This window comes from Nothoprocta perdicaria, unplaced genomic scaffold (genome assembly GCF_003342845.1).
Source record: "Nothoprocta perdicaria isolate Ctin4 unplaced genomic scaffold, notPer1 scaffold_73, whole genome shotgun sequence".
In the NCBI taxonomy this organism is placed as follows: domain Eukaryota; kingdom Metazoa; phylum Chordata; class Aves; order Tinamiformes; family Tinamidae; genus Nothoprocta; species Nothoprocta perdicaria.
The window spans coordinates 2282744-2291412 of record NW_020456010.1 but is presented as its reverse complement, the minus strand read 5'-3'; the positions used below and the strand labels follow the sequence as shown (position 1 = coordinate 2291412).

At 43.5% G+C, this 8669-nt stretch overlaps 1 long non-coding RNA gene across 1 annotated transcript; it reads left to right on the top strand.

Annotated features, from left to right (window-relative positions):
* The first annotated feature begins 43 nt into the window (after window positions 1-43).
* On the top strand, window positions 44-904 carry LOC112957514. Its single transcript, XR_003251233.1, has 2 exons — window positions 44-228; window positions 345-904. It is a non-coding gene; the product is annotated as an uncharacterized LOC112957514 (long non-coding RNA).
* Window positions 905-8669: the final 7765 nt, after the last annotated feature.

Genomic DNA, 8669 nt, shown 5'->3' with positions numbered 1-8669 from the left:
TATATAAAATTTTATTGTTTGAAATGCAAAAAAGTGTAATTAGAGGGTTTCTTTTGTTTTGTTTTTGTTTTGGTTGCTTTATCTGTCTCTGTGATTTGTAATTACCGTTGTATTGCACCTGTGCTTAAGSTGTTTTATTGTATTGTATAAGCACATGTATGGATGCCACATCACTAAGCAAGGGGAGAAAAACTGCCCAGCCTGCCTTTTGGAGAAGAAGACTAACCGGTAAGGCTCTGTGGCCTGACACCTGGACCAGACACATTGAGGTCACTTACATGATTTGATAGGGGCTTTATTTCCTTGTACTGTGATCCAGTAACTGTTTGTGTTAAATCATTTAGCAGCTGACCAGCTCTGGAGACGCAGAAGATGAGAACGGTGGTGTCAGGACTTGGACTCGCTTCGCGTGACACACAGCACATGCATGCCTGCCCTGAATGGTCCCTAAAAGCTCCCGTGTGATGGTTCTCATTTGTATAGCTTGTGAAAGACTAAAGTATTAAATGTGTTTGCCTGGATAAATATAACCTTTTTATTTGTAAATTGTTTAAAAAATAAACAAATGGTGGTCAAAAAGGCTTTCCTCTTGATTTTCCTTCTTTTTTTTTTTTAACTGTAGGAAAGTGTTTTGCTCCAATTAGCTGTATCCTCTACTAGCTGTTAAAATTGAGAAATGGTGAAGATCTTCAGCTGTTAGCCTGCTCGGTAAAAACCTGATTTATGCCAAGCTGAAGCCAGTGGAAGAACTTCTGTAAGGTTAGAAGTGAGGCAGGGGGAAAAGCAAACACAATAAGGAGAGTGCCTAGTACTAACCTGTGGACCTCCACAGGGAAAAATGACCTTGTTTCTTCTATTTCCTATGTGAAGAAGATATGGAATATTTTTCGGAGTCAGTGTGATGTCTTTTATATTGGAAAGTCAAGAACTGAATTTGGAAATCTGGTGTGAATGATCAAATTGCAAAAGTAAAATAATTAAAAAGGGACGAAAGTTCTTGTGACAGGTTTTTGAAGCCGCCTCATGATTTTAAGCAGTTACAAGATGTCTTTTATCATTGCCCTTCTTTCTTCAAATAACAGTTTGATGTCAAAACCAAAGAAAACAAGATTTGATGTGCTTGATAATTTTATGTTAAAGTGGAAGCTGGGTAATGAGACTGCTTAAATAAACCCTATACTAAAAAAAGTATTTTGCAATTTATTTCTTCCACAAATGCTTTTCTGATGATATGTCTGAGTTCACTGAATCATGAATGACTGCTAAATTCTCACACACTTTTTTTTCTTTTTCTATTTTCATTGTAATTTCTTTGAAGTGCCCAGTCCCTGCGAAAACCAYGGAGGAAGAGGGGAACTCGTTTTCTTGCCTGCTTTGTATTGAGTGATGGCAGCGCAGGGAGGGGAGATATGAGGGAAAGATTGAATTTTCCACACTTTGTGTTCTAGATGGTGCTGTTTTAGAATGCAAACATGTTTTTTTTTTTTTTTTGGCTAGCTTCCATTTGCGCATTTTATTTTTCCTCAAGGTCTTGGCATATACAACATTAAACCGAATCCTTTGGATGTCAAACAGAATCTACTTGGGACATCGTTGTTCAATGTTGTATTACCCCTGTGGGAGATACTCTTATAGCTTAACTGTATTGGGGGGGAGGAGGAAAGGAAATCAATAGAAATCCAATATCCTTTTAATTTGYTCTCCCACGCTGCTGCTACAGGTGCTGTGGCTCTTTTGAGCAGAACTCGGCTGGCCACAAATGAAGAGCTGGGGCAAAGCAAGGCTGTACAAGCAAGAAACTAAGAATTGCTACCCCATGTTTGCTTTCAGCTCGCCAGAAGCTGAAACTTCGTATGATACAAGTCAAATAGTATTTTTTATTACATCCTTTCATCAAATAATTGTTCGTTTGTCCCCGCGTGGAGTTGGGCGATCCATTCCTACCGTGGCACAGYGACTGATGTGCTCTGTTTTCATGTAGGAGCGGATGATGCTCCGTGGCTGGGCAGGAACAAAACCGCGGATGCTGCAGACCATGATCTCTGGGCAGACTGATTGATAGAAGCTTTAATCCTGTATGGCAGTTTCATGAAATGGCCTGTGTTTTTATTTACGTTTTTGTGTGTTTGTTTGCTGTGGTTTGCAGAGGCGTGCAGGGAGTGACTTTCCCGCTGTACTGCTCCCCGGCGCTGGCAGGGCTGTAGCGTAGCGCGCTGACCGGGAAGCGCCCAGTTCCAGGCTGGCCTCGGAGTCCTGACTTCAGAGCCTCGGGAGGAGGGTGAGTCGCTGCAGGGGCTGCTTTGGGTGTCTGGACCCAGGAAGGCCTGGTCTCCAGACTAAATTTGTTGTAAAGCAAGACTTTACTAGAAGAGCTTTGGAAAAGCTGCTACTCTTCTGTCAGTGAATATCTTAAGTCCAGGTTTAAGTTTTTTGATAATTCTTCAGATCCCTTTTGACATTTATTATTCCATTTGGAAAGAAGCAATCTTCAAATTTTAAGAAACGGCAGAAAACTTTAGAAACAAAACCCATATTTTGGACAAAGCACAGTAAAAGAATGTAATGTTGTTGTCTCTTGGAAACATAAATCTTGATTTTAGCTTGTCTTGTCTTTGAGATTTAATTAGGCATCAGAAAGGTTGGGGGGKTTGTTTGTTTGTTGGTTTTGTTTTGTACTTTTTCCTTAGTTAAAGAGCTGTGTGAGAATGGAAGAAATGTATAAGACAGTGTTCTGCTACTATTTATTTTTTTGTCAAGCATATTTGTATTTTAATGATAAAACTTAGTAAGCAAAGATGTAAGGCCAATTTTTAATCTTTGTCAAGACTAGAACTGTTAGTAACAGGAAGCTACACAAATACTTTAAATTTTTCTTATGGAAGTAGATAATGAAAAAGTGGAAAATGACAAATTATTGTAATGAATATGTATTTTTATTTTTTAGGGTGGTAAAACCCRGGGAATATCTTCAGGAAATTCAGAAATGCAGAGTGAAAGTAGGTGATGCTAGCAGAAGTCTACTAAATAAACCCACAAATCACCACCAAAGCAGTACATCCCAAAACATGATAAAATACTATTTTTGTGCATTGACAGAGTTGATACCTTTCCCCCCACAAAGTCTGCACCTTGATGAGCAAGAAAATCTGCCTTGCATGTTGCAGAATACACTCATTTTTCATCCTGAAGAAGGGTGAAAGAGGTCAGGAGACAGAAATTAATTTGTACTTCATGTGTGTTGGTTTCTCTCAGGTTATTACTTTCTCAGATTGTTACAGAGAGATGAAGGGAGCAAAATCTATCCCTTGGACAGAAACCAGTCCTCTTCTGCCCTCTGCACAGAAGAGTTCAAACCACCTACGTGTGGCTGCTGTGGGAGTACAGAGCAGCCATAGAGCTGATTTACTTGTCCCTGCTGCCTCTACCCAACACGAAGAAGACACACAGATGCTGGCCATAGACATCCTTTGTGTCAGCTCTTTTCAGACAGTATGGACATATTCTTGGCTGTAAGCAACTTGAACAAATAATGCAGCTCTATGCTTATATTCTGCCTTAGAGTTGGAGCAGGAAACTGGACCTGTATTTAGGGTTAGTTTCTCAGTTTTGTTTTGTGATCGCACGTCCAGCCCTTCATGGGCTTCTCGTTGCTTGTAGTGAGCAGACACATTGCCACGTGCTAACAGTTCTCCTAAGCCCCAGTCAAACTAGTTAAGTAGCTATAATATTTTCATGAAGCTCCTACAGCAATGAGGGAAGCAGAGAGCAGAGCCGTCAGAACCACTTACTCTACTTGATAAGGCAGGTGGTTGGAAACAGTGGAATGGCTATAGTGAATAAAACACGTATCAAGAGCTGCTGTGTGGGAAACAGCATTCCCTTTTACCRGTAGGCTGGCTGACACATCTCCAGTTTGTGGACTGCAAAGCACAGTTTCAAGGTAATGTTTAATAAATATATTTTTGTTCAATAAGTTGCTTTTTGCGAAACTCTAGCCAGAATGTAAAGGACACTTGAATGTTACAAGTTATTGGGGATACTGCCCTGGTTTGCTTAGTTACACATTTCAACTGAATGTATAAATGCTTTAGGACTGATGGTAGCTATGGACAGCGGGAAAAGCCCTGTAACAGCTACGTGATAAAGAAATGTTACAGGCGATCATCATATCAACATGTGTGTTAGCTTGTGTTCTTCTCCTGTCAAATATGARAGGCAGGAGATGTAGTGAAAATTGTCAAATAATTAAAAGAGAGAGGGCATCCTTTAGCTGCATACCTGAAAGATAAGTATTTAGAAATGCTTAGTTAGAAGAAACAAAAGAGGAAGACAAAAAAGTTAATCAGTAAAAGAGCATCAAGCACTCCTTTTGCTCCCAAGAACTGGAGGCTTAATGCAATTAAACCCATTTTTTTCCCAGGAGCTTTTACTTTTTACACTACAGTGTTTCATAATTCACGTTTGACGCRTCTGTCACTTGATGCAAGATACAGGAGTGGACAGGCAGCCTGCTTCAAGCTGGCTACATGTCTACAAGAGAGAGATCATCCAAGATACTAAATGATTTCTACTCTTCCTGTGACAAATTTATGTTTCAGTTGCCAAAGAAATTTTATAGATTGAAGGTCTCCTTCAGGTTTAAGATGCAAGTCTCTGCCTTGTAAGCTTAGCATCCTAGAGGAGAGCACCAAATCCAGACCTTTTATTAATCCCAGGTCTTATAAGTCACTTCTGCTACTGAACTAAAGGCATGCATTGCATGTTGAGCTGTTTCCTTCTGCATGAAACTTCCCAGGCTTTACTGCATTAAAAGCTTAATTTAATTAAAGGGAATTTAACATTTGGGAATAGGATGGCCAATCCCCTCAGGTGCTAGCAAGCAGGATGTTCAGGTGACTACTGAGTTTGATTAAGAAGCCCATTCGCTTTGCTGGTTTTTGGTTAATCTCCACAGGAGCTATGGAAACGTTACCTGGAACTGCTGGGAGCCTGCTCGGAAAAGGTGGGTGTAGATGTGCATGCCCGGAACGGGACCTCTTTGGTAGGTAGACATATTCTAATATCTCAAGGATTTAAAATTATTATTAAAATAGTTAATCACTGAGGCTTTTTTTTTTTTGTATTGTTCATGGTTAAACATATTTTTATTGCTTTGTCTGTAAAACAAGTTCTTTCACAAGCCTCTAAGACAACTCTGTATATGTGGATGCTTCCCTTCTCTTGATTAAGTGGTATTATTTTAAAACACACATTAAACAGTCAATATGAAATAATGCTGGACCTTGAGTGCTGTTTGTTTAAAAATCTTTATRTAAAGATTTAAAAAATGCAGACAGCTTTAAGATATTAATAATATCAAAAGAGGGCCTGGATTCTGAAGTTTCTTGATTCATAGGCTGTTGTTGTGGTACCAGGCAAGGCTGGGTGATAAAGTTTATGTACCTTGTGGAAGCTGTTTGTCATATGGAAAATATATATATATATATATATATATATGTAAAACTCCTGTCTCTATAGTTTGCCTGGAATCTTTTACCTATCTTGCAACCCAGGTACCTCTTAATTATTATTATTATTATTTTTCTCTCATGTTCACAGAGGCCCTTCGTTAACCGTGTTCACATTTATTTCACCTAAGGAAGAGGCCCCTTTTTTCAGCAAGTAAAATGTCCTGACATCAGCTAGCAAGTATATGAAAGAATAAAGAGCAAAYAGGCCGCTCTTTTGTGTAATTTTATCACAGATATTGATTATTCTATATAAGTGTGTAAGAGTTTACTTCAACATGTATAGGCAGGTTCATTCTGCATATGTGTGTGATGAGAAAATGCAGATTATTTTGGTGCTGCTGCTTGGTGAAAAAGTACTTAAAAACGATCATTTTCCTGCACCAGCTCCCGCCACGATGCTTGCTGCTTTCCAAGGCAGCAGTGCCTGTTCAGCCCTCTCACCCATCTGTGCAGTCTTGAGAACTGACCCCTCAGCTCTCCGCCTCCTGTTAGGTCATAGAGTTTGAATTTCCCACTCTCCTCCCTTAATTAGTAATTGCAGAGACCGACTGGTAAGCTCATTACCATAGCACTGAAGGCATTTGCCTGACTGGTAGCAGATATAAGAGAATTAATAAGAATTAATAAGAACCCATCTAGGGATGGGTTCCTATCTATGAGAGACTGATGGTGTTTTCTTCCTTAGTGAGACATGGCAGTATATTATTCAGTAAAAACAAAGCAATCTTTCCCTCCTCCTGCCCCCCAAATTTACGGAATTTACCGCAGGTCAAAGTGTCCAACTTCCAACATGCTCCGTGTCTGTTTCTGTCTTAAACACCAGCAGGTACCAGCTCCTTAATGCAAAGGAAACAAAGTGTATTCCAGTGCAGACGCTCCCTGAGCCTGTTTGCAGGGCTGGGTAAGTGCAGTAGTGGTAAAGAAGGAGCTTTTCTGCTTGCTCACGCATTACTGTTGGTGCTGATGTCAAGCCTAACTCTMCCTCCTTCTGCTCCTGAGCAAGTGATGAGGCAAAGCGTGAGAGCACGGGAGGGGACAACTGCTCCAGGGAGAGGAGGRGGAGCAGCCTGCGGAGAAGGGAGGGCGGAAACCAAAGCTGCAAAGTAGCAGAGATCCAGCTGCTCTGGAAAATAGGCTAAGCATGTATTCCTGTGGATAAGGAATAAGGTGCAGTAGAGTTAATGGAAAAAAAAAATCAACAAACACTGCATTTTAACCTGGTTCTTCTGCAAAACCACCTGCTGTCTGCTCTAGGAAGGAAGTATTAAGAGATGCAGCATCTGGTAGCCGGTAGAGGCGAAGTTGCTGCAGCTCCACATCCTCCGACTGAGCCAGCAGCACGGCCGAGCCTGTTCCCAACAGCCACATACACACAAGCGTGTGGATACAGCCCGCTCGCAGCGCCCCTTCCCGGGGGCAGTCACAGCCGACACGACCTGCAGCAGCCTCTGCCCCTTTGGTTCCTCCCACGGGAAATGGTCACCCCGTCCCCATCCCATGCAGCACAGCCCAGCCGGTCGCGGGGGCTCCAGCAGAGCCRCCTGGGGATTACAGGGACTCGCGGAGCTCCCCCAAAGCCGAGGTGGGAAGGCCGGGAGCTGGGAGAAACCCGAGGCAGGAAGGGAAACACGCCGGGCACGCTGAGCGCGGCCCTGCAGCCTCAGGAGTGTCCTGAAGCCCCAGCAGAGCCCAGGAGGGTCCCGTCTCCCCTACGAGAGCCCAGCTGCCCCCAGCTCAGACCCGCTCTGCAGAGCTGTGGGTCTGGCTGCCAGGACAAGATCCGGGGGCTTCCATGAAGCACCTTGTGCCTGGATCCCGGGCGCAGCAGCAACCTCGGCCGGCTTCGAGCCGCCTCTCCAGGGCCAGCGACCTCGGCCGGCTTCGAGCCGCCTCTCCAGGGCCAGCGACCTCGGCCGGCTTCGAGCCGCCTCTCCAGGGCCAGCGACCTCGGCCGGCTTCGAGCCGCCTCTCCAGGGCCAGCGACCTCGGCCGGCTTCGAGCCGCCTCTCCAGGCTCGGCCCAGGCCCAGGGCACAAACACACGGGGCAAACGTAGGYGTCGAGACGGTTCAACAAATCACTTTATTCAGCCCGCAGTCAAGCTAGAAGCCTTGCTACCGGTTCAGTAACAGCAGATSCTGAACAGCAGCTTGGCTTTGTGTTTTTAAATGTAGTACTTGTGCTATTTGGGTACTTCAAGCAAATAAAAAAAGAGTTTGACATTCTGACCAATTCTCTAAGAACACATGTAATAGGTGTCAGTTGGAAAATATGCAATTAGCGATGGTACTTTTTTCCCCCCAGCTTTGCAGGTAGAAGTAAACAGGTCATTACCTCCAGTTTGTTGCTATTACAGATTTAAATGGCCCTCCTAAGTCAGTGGAAGTGTTTCTCTCGAGTTCAGAAGGATTCAGTGCTTCCGTAGATGAGAGGTGAAGTGGTCAGTACAGCACTGGTTTGCTCTTACATCCAAAAGACTGCTGTGAACAAACAGAGCAAACTCTTCAGAATTAAGCCTCCAGTAATTTTACAGGTACAGTGTAACTAAAGTGATTTGTAACACATTTGCAGAATGTGCTTTCCAATTTTCCCTAAAGGGTTTGGCAAAAACAGTCTGCTGGTCTAGTCACCTCACAGGGAGCCTTGCTGTTAGGGCAGGAACATCACCTCTTTGCACGGTGTAAAAGCAGGGGCAGATGAACTCACCAGGTCGCACAGTTAAGCTATTGAGACCACACCGTACTGCCTCAGGAACAGCATTGTTCGTGCTGCCCTCAAACTGGGCCCCATCTACCTCTGTGGCTGCTCACATCACAGCACAGCACACACAAATCGAGACCACTGCTGAGTCGCCAACATTGGCTCTAAGCAGATGGTTTGAGAACAGTAAAAACAGAAAAAAAAGAAAAAAATATATATACTGGCCTCTTTTCCCTGTGCATATATTTTCCAAACTGTTTTCAGCTCTCGGGACTCCCTGACCCCATGTAATTTCTCAGTTTAGTAACTGCCACAGATTTCCACATAGTTGTTCCTTTGCCCTATGAGCCTTCGTGATCTCRGATCCCGGGTCCTCGGGAGCCGCGCAGCCGCTGGGAATGGTGCCGGGCTCCCTGCCAATGGCAGCCGCACTGTCCTTAAGGAGTATCTGCCCTGTGAG